Below are 21,896 nucleotides of genomic sequence, written 5' to 3' on the forward strand. Positions count from 1 at the left end.
CAGGATTCCCATTTGAGTGGGTCTTGAAGGTACTTGTGGGTGGACGGGTGGCAGTTCCCCTACCACTGAACCAGATCAGCACCCAGAACAAGAACGTACAGGAGGGTCACCATCAGCTCATGAAATTATGAGGAAATCCAGGGCCACCCTGACCTGCCCTGTGACCCTGGGCAAGAGCTTTGTCTCTCTCTGCCTCGGTTTCCTGATCTGTGACATGGAAATAATAACTATCTCCTAAGGCTATGGTGGGGATTAAGTAAAATAATACATTTAAAGCCTGGCACGTGGCAGGAATAAATGTTACCGTTTATGTTTACCACTGAGAATCTGAGATGGGGCAGCCTAGATGGTGTTCCAGCTTGGAGTTAGACAAACGTGGGTTGAAATCTTGGCTTGGCCACTAATTAGTGATGTAACTTTGGGCTGCAGTTTCCATTGATAAAATGGTGATACTGATAGTATCCCCATCAAGAGAGGGTGGTCATCAAAATTCAACCACGTGATCGCACAAAGCACTCGGCAGAATGCCTGCACGTCTGCATTACTCAATAAATTACAGTTGTGATAGACGTGGAGCTGTGCATGCCAAATCCTCCCTGGAGAACAGCCTCGTGACCCCAGCTGTGGGGAGTGTGACCAGCAGACCGGGCCACTGTCGGCGCCTTCGGGGCCTGTGTGACCCTAGTAAGTTCTCTGAAGGCAGAACCTCCCACTTCTTGGTGTCCCCAGGATACGCAGCACAGCGCTGCAAATATACGAGGTCAGCTCTAAATACTTCCGGATGGGCTGACTCATTAAATGACTTACTTCTGAAACTCGGGATGTATTTCAGTGGTGTCTACTTTGAAACCTTGCAGGTGAGAGCAGGGGAAAGTCCATGGAGCCTAATTCCAAGTCCACAGCAGGGATGAGGCTGCCCTTGCCAGCATCACTTGCCAACTTAGGAGGTTGCTTTCCTTTCTTTCTTTTTTATTATTTTTTTAAGATGGGCTACAAAGCAGGGGCTTTGGGGGATGCAACTGAGTTCTCATCAAAATCCCTCCCCAGGCCTGGATGCCAGGGAGGACACTAGCTCTGCGCTGACCCCGTTTGCAGCAAGGTTGCCTGTGAAAGTGCAGTCTTGGCAGATGTGCCCTTTCGAGAAGATTTTTATCTTACAGAACTTGACAGATTTTCGGCCTCACTCTTTCATTTGAAGTTTCTCATGTTACCCCCTCTCCTCCTGTCATTCCGGCTGGGGTAATTTTTCTCTAATGCGCCAGTTTCTCAGTTGGTGGTTGCATTCCGGAGTGGGTTAATGTGAAAGGCAGAATGGCCACATCTTGAATAACTTAAACCAAAGGGAGGGCTGAATACGGGATTGACCAGGAGCTGGCACAGTCCTGTTGAGCAGTACTTTCCAAACACCAGTCCATGGAGCAGGGCCAAGGCCCCAGTCTCAAGGAACTGTGAGCCAGTGGGGGCATGGTCACATGCAATAAAGGCTACCATACTTGGCAGCTCCCCTCATCAAGAGGTGGGGTCCATTTCCGCACCCCTTGAATCCAGGCTGGCCTTGTGACTTGTTTCACCCGTGGAATGGAACAGAAGTGACACCGTGTCAATGCCTGGCTTAGACCTGAAGAAGCCTTGAAACTGCCACTCTCAAGCTCTTGGAATGCTCCGACCGCCATGTGAACAAGCCTGCGCTAACCTGCTGGAGGATGAGAGAGCGTGTGCAGAAAGGCCCAGTGCCCCTGCCTTCCCACCTTATAAACCAACCAGTCCCTGCCGACCCAGCAGCTGACAGCAGAAGCATGAGAGGCCTGGCCCAGATCAGCCAAGTCCAGCACAAGCAGAAGAACAACCCAGCTGAGCTTAGACCATATTGGCAGCTTAGAAACTCATGAGCAATTAAATAAGTAATGCTTTACGTCACTGAGTTTTGGGCTAGTTTGTTCCATAATAATATTGCTAAAGGGGGAGACAGTAAGCCAGGAAGGGCACAAATTTTTAAAACGATCAATATAATACAAACTGTGACACGAACAATAAAGGAAGCAAACAGGGTTGTGTGATGGAGAAGGACCATGGGTGACAAATTTGGAAAGTGAGTCAAGGGAAGACCTCTCTAAAGAGGTGACATTTTTGCTAAGACCCAAAGGAGGGGAAGGAGTGAGCGAGGTGAAGACCTGAGGGCACAAAAATAAACAAATGGGACCTAATCAAACTTACAAGCTTTTGCACAGCAAAGGAAACCATAAACAAAACGAAAAGACAACCTATGGAATGGGAGAAAATATTTGCAAATGACGCAACCGACAAGGGCTTCATTTCCAAAATATACAAACAGCATACAACTCAACAACAAAAAAACAAACAACCTTATCCAAAAATGGGCAGAAGACCTAAATAGACATTCCTCCAAAGAAGACAGACATATGGCCAACAAGCACATGAAAAGATGCTCAACATCACTAATTATTAGAGAAATGCAAATCAAAACTACAGTGAGGTACCACCGCACACTGGTCAGAATGGCCATCATTAAAAAGTCTACAAATAACAAATGCTGGAGAGGGTGTGGAGAAAAGGGAACCCTCCTACACTGTTGGTGTGAATGTAAGCTGGTGCAGCCACTGTGGAAAACACTATGGAGGTTCCTCTGAAAACAAAAAACAGAATTATCATATGATCCAGCAATCCCACTCCTGGGCATATATCTGGACAGAGCTATAATTCTAAAAGATACATGCACCCCTATTTTCATAGCAGCACTATTCCCAATAGCCAAGACATGGAAACAACCTAAATATCCATCGACAGTTGATTGGATAAAGAAGATATGGTACATATATACAATGGAATACTACTCCACCATAAAAAAGAATAAAATAATGCCATTTGCAGCAACAAGGATGGAACTAGAGATTATCATACAAAATGAAGTAAATCAGAAAGAGAAAGACAAATCCCATATAATATCACTTATATGTGGAATCTAAAACATGACACAAAGGGCTTCCCTGGTGGCGCAATGGTTGAGGGTCCGCCTGCCAATGCAGGGAACACGGGTTCGTGCTCTGGTCCGGGAAGATCCCACATGCCGCGGAGCGGCTGGGCCCGTGAGCCATGGCTGCTGAGCCTGCGGGTCCGGAGCCTGTGCTCCGCAATGGGAGAGGCCACAGCAGTGAGAGGCCCGCGTACCGCAAAAAAAAAAAAAAAAAAAAAAAAAAAAAAAAAAAGACACAAATGAACATATCTATGAAAGACAAACAGAATCACGGACATAGAGTACAGATTGGTGGTTGCCAAGGGGGAGGGGGTTGGGGGAGGGGTGGAATGGGAGGTTGGGGTTAGCAGATATGAGCTTTTATATATAGAATGGATAAACAACAAGGTCCTACTGTATAGCATGGAGAACTATATTCAATATCCTGTGATAAAACATAATGGAAAAAGAATGTTAAAAAGATGCATATATATGTATAACTGAATCACTATGCTGTACAGCAGTAATTAACACAACATTGTAAATCAACTATACTTCAATTTTAAAATATGGACAAAAACTCAAAAAAAAAAAAAAAAAAAAGACCTGAGGGGAGATGAAGCTGTCAGCACAACCTCGAAGGTGTGTTTTCAAGAAAGGGAACCAAGGCCAGTGTGGCTGGAGCCCAGGCAGAGTGGGAGAACAGGGCCAAGGGGAGTCAGAAAGGTGGGCAAAGCACAGCAGCAAGCCACGGGAGGGTTTTAAACAGAGGAGAGACACCATCTGAGTCCCATCTTTGAAAGGTCTCTCTGGCTGCAGTGTGGGTGTAGAGGACGGCTCATAAGGTGCCAAGAGCAGAAGGCTACTGCAAAATCCAGGCGAGCCAAGATGCTGGCTTAGACGAGGGAGCTATCAGTGGTGGTCAGAGGATGGGTCAGATTCTCGAACTATTTTGGAAGGAAAGTATCCTTACAGCACATATGCTGGCTTGAAACCAAAGTTTGTTATTCGAGCCAAATGTCTAATAAACTTTAGGTCATTGGTATTGCTTTACTCTCCATATGCTTACTCCAAAAATTTTACTGAAGAGTTTTTAATAAGTGTTTAATTTACTCATATTTTATACCAGTTTTTATTGTTAATTATTAATAGGTGCATGAGGTTTTCCCTATACTTAAAAGTGGATGAAACCTAAATCCAACATCTGGTTGTAGACAGAATGGAGTATTTGGTTCATAATTCTTATATTCACAATTTTGTGAACAGGATTAATTTTTTTTTCTATTCAGAAATCATTCTGAACCTTTTAAACCAGAATCTCCACTATCATCTCCCAAGATATCAACATTCACTTATAAACTATTTCCTTAAAATGTTAGTTTTCTTAGAAGTTAATTTGGAAACATGTGTTTGACAATTATTGAGAAACAGTATAGTTCAGTGATTAAAAAATCAAGGACTCTGGAGCCAGTCTGCCCAGTCAAAATTCTAACTCTGCTATTTATTACTTGCGTGATCTTTGGAATGTTTTTAACAATAAGGCAATAATAGCATTTCCCATATGGTAGTGTTGTGATGATTAAATTATTTAAATTATCTAACACACAGAAAGTGCTTAGAATAGGCTCTGGTGCATAGTAGGGGCCTTTAGGATGCCAGTCACAGAGCTACATGTCTTTGTTGGCATAACTATTTGAAAGGTGCAGAATAACATTTCATTTAAAAATTAACCCAAAAAATCACATTTCAGATTTTCCCTAATCCAGCATTCGCTTCCTAACTTTCTGTGTCTGTGAGTTCTGACTATAGGTTGTCCACTCACGCCTGGTTTTCATGCTCACTGTCCGCTAGGGAAGCACCAGCATTGAGTTCTCAATTGTGGATTGTGTAGGTAAGAGCAACCACATCGGCAGCACACTGCATGCTGACTATGCCAGACACGGTCGTGGAAAATTTGCCTGTTGCTCCAAAAGAGGTGGATGGAGAGCTAGTCCTGAGGTTGCACTTAGAAAGGGACTGGGACTGAGGTCATCTTGCAGGCTTATTAGGTCAAATGTCTAGTGCCTGGGTTAGGAGGATGTGACCAGCTGGGGCTCCTTGTGGCTTCTGCAACATGGCAGCCACAGGGTAGTCAGACTTCCTATATGGTAGCTCAGGATGCCAACAGTGCCTGTAGAGGGGTGGAGAGGGGGAGCAGGGGAGGCGGGGCATGGGGAGGGAGGGAAGGAGGGAGAGAGAGCACACATGTGCCAGGCAGACACTGTACTGCCTTTTATGACCCAGCCTTGGAAGTCACAACGAATACTGTAGTCTACTAGTTGAGGCTGTCAGAAAGGCCCACCGAATGTTCAAGGGGAAGGAACTTAGACTCCACCTCTGGATGAGGGAATGGGAAGGTTCTGGAAGAACACGTGGGACTGGAAATTTATGGACATTTGGGGAAAATATGCTCTGCCACAGTTGGCAAGAGTCAGTCATTGAAGCATGACCTGTGCTGGCCCAGGAGATGATACCCACCATGAACAAAAAGTCCCAGGTCCACCTGAGCCAGTGTACTTTGTAGCTTTACCTGAATGGCCCTACTTTCATCAGGTGAAGAGAAAGAGTGATTATGGGGGAAGGAGAAGGGGAAGAAGGACACTCATATTTATTGAGCAGCTATTATGCCCGGAATGCTTCCACAAAGCTGACTGTGGATCAACAACTCAGTCCATGATTCTTCAGGAAGGTAATTTGCATTAGACTCATCTAGCCAGCTTTTCTGCCCTACACCAGCCTCAGCTGACAGCTGGGCTGGCTGGTGCCTCATCAACATCATCAACCAGTTGATAGGTGAGGCACCTTGGTTCTCCCCATCCTGGTCTCTGTTCATATGATGGACGCAATCCCCAGTACACGGGCACCTTTGAAGTGTCTTCTTACATCACGATTGCTATCATCCCAGGGCCCCAATCAAGTCACGTGACCAGACAAGCTCCATAAACGTTGCAGGAGTGGGGACGCAGGGAAGGGAAGAATTTTCAGCCATTTTTTGCAGTGTACCCCAGCCTGAGAAGTCAAATTTCATTCACCAACTCCACAATCATCTCTCACAGAAGAGGAGCACAGTGAGAGAAGGGCACAAAGAGACATCCAGGGGCCACCTCTAGCCTAGAATGACAGCAGCATATTTTGAGACAAGGAAGAAGTATGAATGGGAGAAGAGTGAGGGGAAACTTAGCAGTAATGAGGACTTAAGAGGTAGAGAAAGAGTGAATTTTGGTGCGTCACTGAGAGATAACATGGCTGAGAATGGTTCTGCAGCCAGACTGCGTGGATAACAATTCTGGCGCACTGCTGCTTAACTATTTTTGACCTTGGGATGTGATAATACATGTAAAACACTTGTTCCTGGCACATCGTCAAGGATCAATGAATCATCACGGTCACCATCATCTGTGTGGAGGTTACAGAGGGGAAGTGATAGGACAGAGGATTTTGATGAAGTTTTGTAACATTTCACTTGCCGCAAATTCCCTTTTGATATTTCCTGGAGAAAGATAGAACAAAAGCCTTAAGTATTCATTTCTTTTGTGTCTGCCAGACTGTCTTTCTTCAAATGGGATGTCAGCCAAGACTGGAGATGTGGAGCTGCATTTCCATTGGGATTATTCACAGAAAATGATGTTCTTATTTCATCCTCACAACCACTCTGCAAGGTAGGTGCTACTCTTCCTTTACAGGTAAAGAAACAGAAACCCAAGGAGGTCAGATGGATGGCTCTAGGTTACTTAGTACATGGCAGATCCAGGATTCAAGACTAGATCCATCAGAGTTCAAGCCCATGCCCTTCCTTCTTTCCTTTCTTAAACTTACTAGGAAGTTTCCTTTCCTTTATTGCATTTCTTTTCTTTCAAAGACAACATGGGCCCACTGTAATCCAAAGGTGTATAAAGTTAATATTTTTACCCCAAGACCCTCTTCTCCTCAGGATCACCATCATGACCATGGTCCCTGCCTGCCCCACCTCCATCTTGCTGAAGTAACCAACATTATCAACATGGTGTGCATCTTTCTACACATTTCTCCATACTCCTATAGACATATAGACACATTGTATAGAGGATGTTAACTGCTATTAACTTTTACAAAAAATGGATCATATTATAAATTATTCTGCAAATTGCCTCTCTTAACAATACATCACAAAGCAATCTTGAGAAAGAAAAATGGAGCTGCAGGAATCAGGCTCCCTGGCTTCAGACTATACTACAACACTAAAGTAATCAAAATAGTACGGTACTGGCACAAAAACAGAAATACAGATCAATGGAAGAGGATAGAAAGCCCAGAGATAAACCCACGCACCTATGGTCAACTAATCTTTGACAAAGGAGGCAAGAATATACAATGGAGAAAAGGCAGTCTCTTCAATAAGTGGTGCTGGAAAAACTGGACAGCTACACGTAAAAGAATGAAATTAGAACACTCCCTAACACCATACACAAAAATAAACTCAAAATGGATTAGAGACCTAAATGTAAGACCGGACACTATAAAACTCTTAGAGGAAAACATAGGCAGAACACTCTCTGACATAAATCTCAGCAGTACCTTTTTCGAGCCATCTCCTAGAGTAATGAAAGTAAAAACAGAAATAAACAAATGGGACCTAATTAAATTTAAAGGCTTTTTCACAGTGAAGGAAACCATAAACAAAACGAAAAGACAACCTACAGAATGAGAGAAAATATATGCAAACAAAGCGACCAACAAGGGATTAATCTCCAAAATATACAAACAGCTCATGCAGCTCAATATCAAAAAAACAAACAACCTAATCCAAAAATGGGCAGAATATCTAAATAAACATTTCTCCAAAGACATACAGATGGCCAAAAAGCACATGAAAAGATGCTCAACATCACTAATTATTAGAGGAATGCAAATCAAAACTACAATGAAGTATCACCTCCCACCGATCAGAATGGCCATCATGAAAAAATCTACAAACAGTAAATGCTGGAGAGGATGTGGAGAAAAGGGAACCCTCCTACACTGTTGGTGGGAATGTAAATTGGTATAACCATATGGAGAACAGTATGGAGGTTCCTTAAAAACTAAAAATAGAGCTACCATATGATCCAGCATTCCCACTCCTGGGCGTATATCCAGAGAAAACCATAATTCAAAAAGAGTCATGTACCACAATGTTCATTGCAGCTCTATTTACAATAGCCAAGACATGGAAGCAACCTAAATGTCTATTGACAGAGGAGTGGATAAAGAAGATGTGGTACATATATACAATGGAATACTACTCAGCCATTAAAAAAATGAAATAATGCCATTTGCAGCAACATGGATGGACCTAGGGATTGTCATATTGAGTGAAGTCAGACAGGGAAAGACAAATATCATATGATATCACTTATATGTGAAATCTAAAAAAAAGTTACAAATGAACTATTTATGAAACAGAAATAGAGTCACAGATGTAGAAAACACACTTATGGTTACCCGGGGAGGGAAGGGGGGAGGGGTAAATTGGAAGATTGGGGTTGACATATATATACTACTATATGTAAAATAGATAATAAGGACCTACTGTATAGCACAGGGAACTCTACTCAATACTCTGTAATGACCTATATGGGAAAAGAATCTAAAAACGTGTGGAGATATATATATATATGTATAACTGATTCACTTTGCTGTATACCTGAAACTAACACAACACTGTAAGCCAACTATACTCCAATAAAAAAATTTTTTAAAACAGGAAAAAAACCAATACATCACAGACATCCTTCTAAGGCAACTAATATAGATCTAAATAATTCTTTGTAAAAACTGCACAGCCTACACACTGTGAATAGGATACACAATTTATGCAACAATTTTTCTGTTGACTGGTGTTCTGGCTGCTTCAAGAGTTTTTTTCCCCTACAGGCAAGACACAAGTACATCTTTATAGATCTACTTATATACCGATGATTGTGTGTTTATAGAATATATTCTGAAATGTAGGTCTTTTGGGTCCCAAATGTTGAAGTTACCTATTACTGTGCAACAAACCATCCCAAAACTTAGTGGCTTAAAAAATAACAATAATTTCCTTTTGACCTCAAATCATCTTCAATTCAGCAAGGAGTCAGAAGGGATGGATCACCTCTGTTCTCAGTGGTATCAGTTGGGTCAGTTCAACTGTGTGCTGGGAGATCTACTTTCAAGATGGCTCATTCACAAAACTAGTAAGCAGTTGTCAGCTGTTGATTAGGAACTCAGTCAGGACTATGGGTCAGGGGCCTTAATTCCTCTCCACTTGGACCACCACTCCACAGGCTACTTGGGCTTCCTCACAGCATGGTGGCTGGCTTACAAGCATGAGTGTGTCAAAAAGAACCAGGCAGAAATTGCATTACCTTTTTATAACCTAACCTCAGAAGTCATGCAGTATCACTTTTACCACATTCTACTTGTGGAAACAGTCACAAGTCCACCCAGATCCAAGTGTAGGGGAATTAGACTCCACCTTCTGATCTTCTGATGGGGGTGATGGAGAGGCAAGGTTTTGGAAGAGCATGTGGGATGGAAGATATTGCTGCAGCATCTTTGGAAAATACAGTCCTACCAGACAAAGATCACACTGCTAATAAGTAATGGAACTAAGACTAAAACCTTGGTCTGTTTTTTATTTCATAAGGTGATGCTGTGTTTTAGTGGCATTTGGGTGGAGCCATCCCCTGAGGGTTAAATTTGGGGTATGCAATCAAGTCAAGGAAAGACTGAACACAGGGGCCAAGTGTGCACTAAACCTTATGGTAATAACCTACCAGGATCATCCAATGACTTCAAAAGCCCCTGTCTGCAGTGAAATGCCTTTCTGCCTATAGCATACAAGGTTAAGACATGGTGGCTAAGGAGCCACAGGGACTTCCTAATGGTTTTGGCAACCAAGCCCCTTCCAGAGGATGTCTGTCTAGCACTGCTGCTCCCATTCATCATTTACCACCTATCCCAGAAGGAAGTTTTCATTCAGCCTCAATACATTCATACTATCCTGAGCAAGAAAGTAAAATAACTCAGTTCTGCTTTTTGTTCTGTTTTTCTTCTTTTTACATTTTTGCTTGGACAGAGTGGAGCAGTTCAGACCAGGAGATGAAAAGAACAAAAGGTCAGCTGGAGCAGGAAAAGCTACTTACCACACAAATGGACATGGTTACACAGTCAAAGCCTGAGAGGTAAGTGTGTTACTGTGCAGTGTGAGGCATGAGTGCATTTCAGAATATTAAATTATGTTTAAAAAATTGTTCTTGGGTCTTTGACCTTCTTTATTTCTTCCACTTAGATGCCTCATTTATTTACCCCAAACATAAACCACAGCCTTGTTCTGAGGCTTCATCTATTTTGGGGGGGGGGGTTAGTATTTAACTAAGCTATGAACGATTTGTCTCAAAGAACCATCAATCCCCATCCTCACCTTCCATCCTCCTACCCCATCCCCACAGCTTGGCCACTAACCCCTTAATGGAGTTCCAAATCTCTGTTCCTCCTTCACTCAGGAGGATTAGGCTTGTGGGATTGAGACCAGTCCCTGACAGCAGACACACTCTAGGCCAACGTCTATGGCAACTTCTCCCCAACTCATGATATCCTTTCAGAGTCATGTGAGCTGCAGGTAGGACACTACTTGATTCCAGGATGCCTTCTACTTGTTTCCAAATTCGTGGGCCTGGTAGCACAGGTAGGATATTAGCAACCCCAAATATACATTAGGTTGCTAGGGCTGTGAGGAAGAATCTGTTCCAGGACTCTCTCCTAGCCTCTGGTGGTTATCTGTCAATCTTTTTTTCTTTCTTTTTTTAATTAAAAAAAAAACTATACATTTTTTAAAGCTTACTTTCCATTTACAGTTGTAACAAAATATTGGCTATATTCCCTGTGCTGCCCAATACATCTTTGAGCCTACCTTACACCCAACAGTTTGTACCTACCACCCCGCCACCCCTATAATGTCTTTCCCCTCACTCTCCCCACTGGTAACCACTAGCTTGTTCTCTACAACTGTGAGTCTGATTCTTTTTTGTTATATTCACTATCTTGTTGTATTTTTTAGATTCCACATGTGATATCATACAGTATTTGTCTTTCTCTGACTTATTTCACTTAGCATAATGCACTCTGAGTCCATCCATGTTGCTGCAAATGGAAAATTTTCCTTCTTTTTTATGCCTGATTAATATTCCATCATATATATATATGTTGGCAATTGTATATAATGCTGCCATGAACATTGGGGTGCATGTGTCTTTTTCAATTAGTCTACAAATAACAAATGCTGGAGAGGGTGTGGAGAAAAGGGAACCCTCCTACACTGCTGGTGGGAATGTAAGTTGGTGTAGCCACTATGGAAAACAGTATGGAGGTTCCTCAGAAAACTAAAAATGGAATTACCATATGATCCAGCGATTCCACTCCTGGGCATACATCTGGACGAAACCATAATTCTAAAAGATACATGCACACCTATGTTCACAGCAGCACTCTTCGCAATACCCCAGACATGGAAACAACCAAATATCCATCGACAGATGAATGGAGAAAGAAGATGTGATACATATATACAATGGAATACTACTCAGCCATAAAAAAGAATGAAATAATGTCATTTGCAGCAACATGGATGCAACAAGAGATTATCATACTAAGTGAAGTACATCAGAAAGAGAAAGACAAGTACCATATAATATCACTTATATGTGGAGTCTAAAATATGTCAAAAATGAACCTAGGGCCTCCCTGGTGGCGCAAGTGGTTGAGAGTCCGCCTGCCGATGCAGGGGATACGGGTTCGTGCCCCGGTCTGGGAGGATTCCATATGCCGCGGAGCGGCTGGGCCCGTGAGCCATGGCCGCTGGGCCTGCGCGTCCGGAGCCTGTGCTCCGCAATGGGAGGGGCCACAACAGTGAGAGGCCCGCATACCGCAAAAAAAAAAAAAAAAAAAAAAAATGAACCTATCTACGAATCAGAAACAGACTCACAGACGTAGAGAACAGACTTGTGGTTGCCAGGGTGGGGGTGGGGGAGGAATGGAATGGGAGCTTGGGCTTAGTAGATGCAAACTATTACATATAGAATAGATAAATGACAAGGTCCTACTGTATAGCACAGGGAATTATACCCAATATCCTGGGATAAACCATAATGGAAAACAATATAAAAAAGAATGTATATATGTGTATAACTGAGACACTTTGCTGTATAGCAGAAGTTAACAGAACATTGTAAATACTTCTATTAAAAAAACATTAAAAAAGAAATAAATACAAGGAATCCAAAAGGAATCCAAACAGAAGAAGAAGTAAAATTGTCACTGTTTGCAGATGACATGGTACTATACATAGAAAATCCTAAAGATGCTACCAGAATGCTGCTAGAGCTCATCAATGAATTTGGTAAAGTTTCAGAATACAAAATTAATATACAGAAATATGTTGCATTTATGTACACAAACAATGAACTAGCAGAAAGAGAAATTAAAGAAATAATTCCATTTATCACTGCACGAAAAAGAATAACATACCTAGGAATAAACCTACCTAAGGAGGCAAAAGAGCTGTACTCAGAAAACTGTAAGACACTGATGAAAGAAATTGAAGATGACACAAACAGATGGAAAGATACACCATGTTCTTGGATTGGAAGACTTAATATTGTTAAAATGACCATACTACCCAAGGCAATCTACAGATTCAATGCAAACTCTATCAAAATACCAATGGCATTTTTCATAGAACGAGAACAAATAATTTTAAAATATGTATGGAAATACAAAAGACCCTGAATAGCCAAAACAATCCTGAGAAAGAAGAATCCCTGACTTCAGACTATACTACAAAGCTACAGTCATCAAAACAGTATGGTACTGGCACAAAAATAAACACATAGATCAGTGGAACAGGATAGAGAGCCCAGAAGTAAACTCATGTACTTATGGTCAAATAATGCACAACAAAGGAGGCAAGAATAACAATGGAGAAAAGGCAGTCTCTTCAATAAGTGGTGCTGGGGAAAGTGGACAGCTACATGTAAAAGAATGAAATTAGAACATTCTCTAACACCATATAAAAAAAGAACTCAAAATTGATTCGAGATCTAAATGTAAGACTGGATACTATAAAACTCCTAGAGGAAAATACAGGCAGAACACTCTTTGACATAAATTGCAGCAATACTTTTTTTGATCCACTTCCTAAAGTAAAGGAAGTAAAAGCAAAAATAAACAAATTAAATTTATAACCTTTTGCATAGCAAAGGAAACCATAAACATAATGAAAAGACAACCTACTGAATGGGAGAAAACATTTGCTTGCAATCTCTGATGTTCCTTGGCTTGTAGATGCATCACCCTGATTTCTGCCTTCGTGTTCATATGGTTGTTCTCCCTGTGTGTGTGCATGTGTCTGTGTCCAAATTTCCCCTTTTCGTAAGGACACAGTCATATCAGATGAGCACGCACCCTAATGACCTCATCTTAATTTGATCATCTGCAAAGACCCTATCTCCAAATAAGGTCACATTCACAGGTACTGGGGTTAGGACTTCAACCTATTTGGGGGAGACATAATTCAACACACAACAGACGTCTATGCACTAATCCCTGGAACCCATGAATATGTTACATTACATGGCAAAAGGAACTTTGCATATGTGATTAAGATTACTCAAAGGATTTTGAGATGGGAAGATTATCCTGAATTGTCCAAGTGAGCCCTATAGCATCACATGAGCCCTTAAAGTAGAAAATCTTTTCCAACTATGGAGAGACAGATATGTGAGGATGCAAGAATGGTCAGAGAGATGTGATGCTGAAGGTGATGGAAGAGGGCCCCAAGCCAAGGAATGTGGCAGCCTCTAGAAGCTAAAAAAAAAAAAGAAAGAAAGAAAAATCAAAGAAATTGATTTTTTCCTAGAGCTTTCAGAAAGGAATGCCGCCCTGCCAACACCTTGGTTTTAGCCCAAGGAAACTTATGTCAGACTTCTGACCCACAGAACTGTAAGTTACTAAAATTGTCTTCTTTAAGTCACCAAGTTTGTGGTAATTTTTAAGGCAGCAATAGAAAATGGGTCTTAGGTCACGTTCCCTAGAAGCAGAGCCTGAGATGAGGATTTCTGTGCAAGTGATTGGGTGGGGGGAGCAGGATAGGATGCGGGGGAGGAAAGCTAAGCAACAATGTGGTCTCTACTGGAGACTGGCTTCAGCCTGATCCTATGAGGAGCTCTGGATCACAAATAGCACCACCAAGTAGGTCAGAATTCCAGAAGGCTTTTCTACCCCCATGCCAGTCAGTGATTGATCAAGGTCGTGGGGGTTTGGAGGAGAGGTTTAAGTAAGGGAGGGGCAGAGCTTGCAGAGACAGGAGCAGCTATGAGTTATCAGCCAAAGCTCCCAGTAGCTGGGAAATGAGGGTCCTACAGATAACCTTTATGACCTTCAGCTGCCTCTCGTATAGACCACCAGGACAATTTTTTCCCCCACAATTTTAGGGCACATTTTTTCCTGTGCCTCTTCAAGGACATGACCTTGCCCTGGTCAGCCCAAGGCCTCTATCTACTGGGAGATGGGGTGGGGCAGGGTGAGAGATTATTTTCCTATAGAGGGAATGTGGTGAGAAAGACCAAAGAGATATTTGGCTTTTGACATTCAAAATTGAAATATGCAGCAGGCAAGGGGCTTGCAAGCCAAGAGATGGTCTTCAGGAAAGATTTTCCAGAATCCTTTGTCACCTCTTGGAGCCAGTCAGCAAATGAACTTGGATGACTCTGATTTGGGGTTTTTAGTACGGTGGAAAAGGGGAGACCTTTGTCTGCTATGAAGGCATAGCTGGAGTCAGGAAGAAGGAAACATGACAAAACGGAAATAAAAGCCTACCCCTTTCCCAGCCTATGAATTTGTGAAAAGTAGGAGAGTGTGAGGTGAGCAAGCAGTCACAGGGGTGTGTCCTGAGCACCCCTTTCTGGAACGTGCAGTAGCCACACTGGGAAACAAGAGGGGCTCAGACCAACCTCAAACAGTCACCTTAAAGTCAACTGGGAGGTAATGGCATTGAGCACAGGGGTCTCTGGTCTCCCCAAGCTGCCTTCATTCCCGGGGGGGTATGACACCTAAGTTAAGAGCAAGAGGGCCCACTACAAGCCTACCTTGGCAGGACAAGGTCACCCTACAGGGGGCTGCACAGAGGCGTCCACAGGTACCCAGGGGGCTGCAGCCAGCAGGAGCCCCGGGGAGGCCTAGTCATCCCAGGAGGACCACAGGCCTTGACCACCCCTAGAGAATGGTCCGAGCCCAAGTTGCACCGGCAAAAAAGACATCGGTCTAGTGTCCACAAGAGGCTAAGGAACCTGCCCAAGTCCCTTTCCTCCCGGAGTTGGGAAAGCGCTCTGAGAGCCAAAGTTTTCACCAATTCAGAGTCTGAATATCTCCTCAAAGGCCCATTTACATGATCACAACTGACTACATCAAAACCAGATTGGACATTTCATGTACGTTTTTCCCCAGCAACAAGCAGGTGGGGCCTTAGCAGACTCATTAAGGATCAAATAATAACTTTTCGACACAGCCCCTGCGCAGGTGTTTGATCCTGCCATGTGCACCATGACGAGGGTGGGCCAAAGGGTCTTCCATGTGCTTCCTGACCTTGACGTTTGGGGACCGTGACCTGCCGCAGCGGGAGGCCCCGGGAGTGGAGAACACGTGGAGAAGAGGTCCACCCTGGCTCTCCATGGCTTCTGGGGCGGAGCTGAGGGCCCTCGCTTCCCCACTGCAGCCTCAGGCCCGGGCCCTCCAGCTCGTCCTGCTCCTCTACTATTCCCCCCGCCCCGCAGCAGGAACTTGGTGCTTTTCAGGGCTCATGAGCACCTCTGTCATCAGAGAGAGGGCAAAGGGCAGAGAGCGAGCCTCTTCTCGTAGTTCTCAGGAAAGGTTTGCTGGAGGGAAGGCGAGGAACCCCGCTGAGGTTACCATGAGGTTCAGAGATGGTCAGTGAGTTCCAGCGGCTCAACCAACACCAACTGAACTCGACATTCTAGAACATGCCAGTTCTGCCCCCATGATCATGGCCTCACCTGCTTTTCCTTTCACTTCGACTGCTTTGCTTCAACTGCATGGTTTCTCCTTCAAGCCCCACTCAAATGCCACCTCCTCAAGGAAGCAATCCCTGACAACTCCAGGAAGAGATGCCTCCCTCCTCTGGGCTACATTTTGTCCTGGCTGCTAATACAGAATTAAGTTCCTTTCGAGGGTTTCTGCCTTATTTATTTATTTATTTATTTATTTACTTATTTATTTACTTACTTATTTACTTACTTATGTATGTATGTATGTATGTATGTATGTATGTATGTATGTATGGCTGCGTTGGGTCTTTGTTGCTGCGCGCAGGCTTTCTCTAGTTGTGGTGAGCAGGGGTTACCCCCCGTTGTGGTGCACGGGCTTCTCATTGCAGTGGCTTCTCTTGTTGCGGAGCACGGGCTCCAGGCGCACAGGCTTCAGCAGCTGTGGCACACAGACTCAGTAGTTTTGGCGCACGGGCGCAGCCGCTCCAGGGCCTATGGGATCCTCCCGGGTCAGGACTTGAACCCGTGTCCCTGCATTGGCAGGCAGATTCCCAACAATTGTGCCACCAGGGAAGCCCCTCTGCCTCCCCTTTTAAACGAAACTTCCAAACTCAGGTGCTGCCTTGGTCTCAGTTCTGTGTCCCCAGGGCCTGGCACATTGAAGACACTCAACAAATGTTTCTGGAATGAAGGACAGGCAGGAGGTGTGTCCCTGGACCAGGGGCATCATCATCATCACCTGGGAGCTTGTTAGAAATGCAGAAGCGCAGGCCCCGCCCCCTGGTAATTCCTATATACGGTAATGCTTGAGCACCGCTGCCTCGCACACCGTGCACTCAGGGACCTGCTGCCTGCATTGTGGGCAATGTTCTTCCTCAACAGCCTGACAGTAAATACTTTCAGCTTTGTGGGCCACGTACAGTATCTGTGGCAACTACTCAATACTGTCATTGCAGCATGAAAGCAGCCATAGACCATGTGTAAATGGGTGAGCAGGGCTGTGTTTCAATAAAACTTTATCTACAGGAACAGATGGCTGGCAGGATTTGGCCTGCAGGCCAGTTTGCCAACCCATGGTTTACCAGAAGGAAAGGTGAACGCGCTCATGGAAACAATACTGTTTTGTCCCAATCTCCCCTCCCACCCATGCTTCCACACTGAGCTTCTAAAAGGGGAGAAATTCCCAGTAACTCTTAGAGAAATGAGTAGCTTGACCTCTTAGCAGCTGAGCGCTCTTGTAGAATATCCCTTGCTTTTCATGGCGCCATTCGTAATTTGGAAGTGTTTCTTTTTGTGTGAAATTTTTGAGAGGAGAGATGCTTCAGAACCCTCTTTTATTTTTTTAAAATAAAGTATCAATAAAAATGTGCATGTACAAAAGAATGTATAAAACATATGTACAGTCCACAGAGGAGCAATGAACTGATCACCTATGTACCATCACACAGCCAAGAATTCAAACTTTATCTTCCCCCAGAAGCCCCTGCACCCCCATGTCCATCTATAATTGAACTATCCTGTCCACCCCCACCAGAGGTAACTGTTATCCTTAATTGTGTACTAATCTCCCTCTTGGTTTGCTTTCTATTTTTTAATCATCTGTGCAGTTATTCTTAATTTTTTCATTTCCCCTTTGTTGAACTTCAGGCAAATGGAATCATTCTGCATGACTCCCTCTGTGACTTACTTCTTCCCAGCAACATCTAATTTCTGAGATTCAGCCATGTTGATGTAGGTAACTGTAGTTCCCTCATTTTCACTGCTGTATAGTATGCCATTATATGCACTATGCTACCACAACTCATTCATCCATCCTGTTGTTGACAGACACATGGGTTTTTTCCAGTTTGGAGCTGTTGTGTGTCCATGAACGTTCTTGCACACACCTCCTAGTGCATCTGTGCAAGAGTTTCCCTAGGGCATACGCTGTGGAACGGGACTGCTGCTTTGTAGGACGTGCACATGGGCAGGTCTACTTGGTAATACTAAAGTCTAGATTCAGCCATTCTCCCACAAGCAGTGGGTGAGGCTTCCTATTGTTCCACATCCTGGTCTCATGGATTTACTGATTCCAGTTCTCGCCATCCTTTTGTCTCCCTTTCAGTCATGGTTCTGGCCTCATGACCTTGGCTTTTTCCTTGGGTAACTCTTCAGTTCTCCCACACAATTCATTCATTCAGCACCTACCCTACATCCAGACATCAAGTTGGGGGCTAGAGCATGGACAAATATAAGATGTAGACTCTGCCCTCAAGGTGCTCAGTGTACTGATTACAACAGACATGTAAGAGTTGCCATATGATCCAGCAATCCCACTCCTGGGCATATATCTGGACAAAACTATAACTCAAAAAGATACATATACTCTTATGTTCATAGCAGCACTATTTACAATAGCCAAGATGTGGAAACAACCTAAATGTCCATTGACAGATGACTGGATAAAGATATCGTACATATATACAGTGGAATACTACTCAGCCATAAGTAAAAACGAAATAATACCATCTTCAGCAACATGGATAGACCTAGAGGTTTTCATACCAACCGAAGTAAGTCAGAAAGAGAAAGACAAATACCATATGGCATCACTTATATGTGGAATCTAAAATATGACACAAATGAACTTATTTATGAAACAGAAACAGTCTTGCAGACAGAGAGGACAGACTTGTGGTTGCCAAGGGGGAGGGGATTGGGGGAGGGATGGAGTGGGAGATTGGGATTAGCAGATGCAAACTATTATGTACATGGTGGATAGACAACAAGGTCCTACTGCAGAGCACAGGGAACTATTCAATATCCTGTGATCAACCATGATGGGAAAGAATATAAAAGAGAATGTATATATATATATATATATGTATAACTGAATCATTTTGCTGTACTGCAGAAATTAACATGACGTTGTAAGTCAACTATTCTTCATTTTAAAAAAACACAGACATATAAACAAATCTTTGTAAAATAATGTGGTTCAGGCAATGACAGAAATGATTGCAAATCATTACGAGAGCTCTGAGGAGGGACACTGCAGGGCTTGGGTCCAAGAGGCGAATGGCTCTGCAGACGGGGCTGGGTGGAGAGGAGTGCCAGCCCAGACACCGTCAACGTGGATTACTGATGCACGCGCGCACGCACACACGCACACACACACACACACACACACACACACACACACAGATTCCCACCCCCAGAGTGCTAGCTCAGCTTAAAAGACTGTGAAGTGTCAGATCTGAGATTCCAGTCCCTTTCCCACAGGGAAAGGAATGTGAATTAAGTTGAAGTTTCCTTTGAAAATGCTTCTAAGTTTCTAATGGCCTGGCTCCACATGCCGGGCCGCTGCCCTATACAGAGAGGGGCTTGGAAAGCCCCACACCTACAACAAAGCATCTCCCCAACCCAGGCCAAACTCACTCTGTGCTCTTAGGCTAAAGTTGCTATTAATGGCTGTTCCACGAGGGAAAAGCAGCCTCCAACTGGGCACAGAGTCGGTGATGTCACTCATCCACCCACACGCCCTCACAGCTATTCCCCGTTTTGGCACATGGCACCTGGTGCGCTTTCCCACCCAGTCACCAGTATCTGTGTCTCGTTTGGCGGGCTGCTCTGATCATCGACCATGAGCTGCCCAGAGACAGCGTATTGGTGACGTACTGACGGGTATAGGGTGTAAACACCTCTTGTCCCTTAACGCGGACACAAACTCCAGAGCACCTTTGCAGGCATGAGTCAGTTACCCCCATGGGCTTTGCCAGTTGCCTTGCCCTTGCCGGGCCCCCTTCCCTCCCCAGCCCCACTTCCCCCTCCCCTCCCGGTCTTTAAATACAGCGCCCGTCCCATGAAGCCTCAGGCCAGGGTGTGCTTTAGGGAACCCATCCTAAGACAAAAGGCGAGTATGACTGGGGGTGGCTGCCGTTCCCACGGGCTTGATTTCGGTGAGGGCCGGGCAGGGGGAGCTGACTGCTTAAAGCCTCTGACCTTTGTCCGCGCCACCTGGTGACAGGCACCCGGGCCAACACTGTTCCTTCTCCAGGCTGCAAGCCACAGTGTGACAGGGCCTGGCTCCCCTCACCAACGGCCCTGTGTCTCCCCAACCTTGGCCAGGTATTGCAAGCTCACCAAACTTTCTGGGCCAAGACCTTCTCTGCTCAAATGCTAACAGGTCTCCTAGAAGCCATGGAAAGTAGCTTCCTCGGTCAACTTTGCTTGGGCTAGCCCGAGTGGTTCTGCCAGGTGTCAGGGTGACAGCACAAAGGTTTGAGTGCTAAGCACTCATCCTGGGGTTACAATGGGAAAGGGTGTGGGAGCACTTCTCCCACGGAGGGGAGACGACCAAAGAACTGTCACTCCACATGGAGCCTTTCCTGCCCATGCTTGTTCTGAAGGAAATTCTGTTAAGAGGCGTCCTTCACCACAGAGGATCATGAACACGCTAAAGGAACGTTTCTCATCTGAATGGAGCGCCTCTAAATCACGTATCTTGGCTGCACAGACCCTGCTGACTCGGGATGTCAGAACTGGCAGGTGAGAAAAATCCTTACCGTCCATCACTGCAAAACTCATCTTCCCCCTGGGGTCCAAAGCTAGCAGAGCTGAGGAAAAAGAAAACACATCGAGGAGGAGACCCTGCAGGAAAACCAGCCAGGATTTTCGGATTCAGAGACGCCGACATTCATCATCATTAGACAAATGAAGAGTTAAGCCAAGGGTCGGCAACCTATGTTACTGGCTCCCTCCTCGGAAGGGCTGACAGGAAGGCGAGCCACGTAGCCGGTGAGAGGCCCACGGACTGTGGCCCAGGTGCCTCGTGAAGACCTTCAGCAAAGCCGTGGCCAGGAACCCTTGACGCTCCTGCCCCAATCTCTGCATCCTAGGCAGAAACTTGGGAGAAGGTCCCTGTCAACCCGAGGAGAGCAGACACGAAGCACAAGATGGGTTCTAGAGAGGGCATAGGGAGGCTCAAGAGGGAGAGGGCTCAGGGAGGAAGAGATCCCCAGGGGCATGTAGGGCTATGGGCAAGGCTGCGACGTGTTCGCCAAATCCCTTTCCTGTCTTCACTGGCACACAGCAGGATACATTTCCCAGCCTCCCTTGCATTAGGCATTGACAAGTGACTGAGTTCTGGCTAATGGAATGTGGACAGAAACGTGGACGACTCAGCCTCGTCTGGCCCACAGAACCTCCTCCAGGAGCCCCTGCGCTCCCCTCCCCCGCCTGCCTTCCAAAGGCAGAGGATCTCGCAGGCAACAGTGAAGCCCGGGAGGGCAGAGCCACAGGTGGAAGGCATCTGGGGCCCTGCATGACCGCGTGGAGCCGAACTCCCTCCCCCCATGGCCAGCTGGGCTTTGTGTGAGCCACACACCAATGTCGCCTGCGTTAAGCCCCTGAGATTGACGGGTTTCTTTGTTACAGCAGCTGACATTACCTCCATTAATTCAGCAGGGAAGCTGAACCATGAGAAAAGCAACCTTTGATGTTTCACAACTGGGCCAAGGATGGGCCCCACAGACAATAATCCTCACAAGAAGCAAACAAACCAACAGAAAACTAGCTACCTGGATCCAAAAGTCCCCTTCCCGGTCTGAGAAATCGTGTACATAGACCAAGTGCTGTGCAGGCTGACAAGACAAGACGTGAATCCGGCTTGGTCACTGGCTAGTTGTGTGACCTCGCAAGGACACTTCACCTCTGAGGCACAATCTCCTCACCTGTAAGCTACAGAGAACCACATCCCGTTTCTGTGGTGGTTGTAATGCTCAGATTGAATGAGACGACACATCTACTGTCCACACAGTGCCCCCCTTAAATATGAGTTTCCATTCTCT

At 44.9% G+C, this 21,896-nt stretch overlaps 1 long non-coding RNA gene across 1 annotated transcript in view; it reads right to left on the reverse strand.

Annotated features, from left to right (window-relative positions):
• LOC132481463 (uncharacterized) overlaps window positions 1-21,896 on the reverse strand; it is a 145,666-nt gene that overhangs the window by 123,558 nt on the left and 212 nt on the right. The gene's annotated exons all lie outside the window — the stretch shown is intronic.

The sequence above is a fragment of the Mesoplodon densirostris genome, chromosome X (genome assembly GCF_025265405.1).
Source record: "Mesoplodon densirostris isolate mMesDen1 chromosome X, mMesDen1 primary haplotype, whole genome shotgun sequence".
Classification (NCBI taxonomy): Eukaryota; Metazoa; Chordata; class Mammalia; order Artiodactyla; family Ziphiidae; genus Mesoplodon; species Mesoplodon densirostris.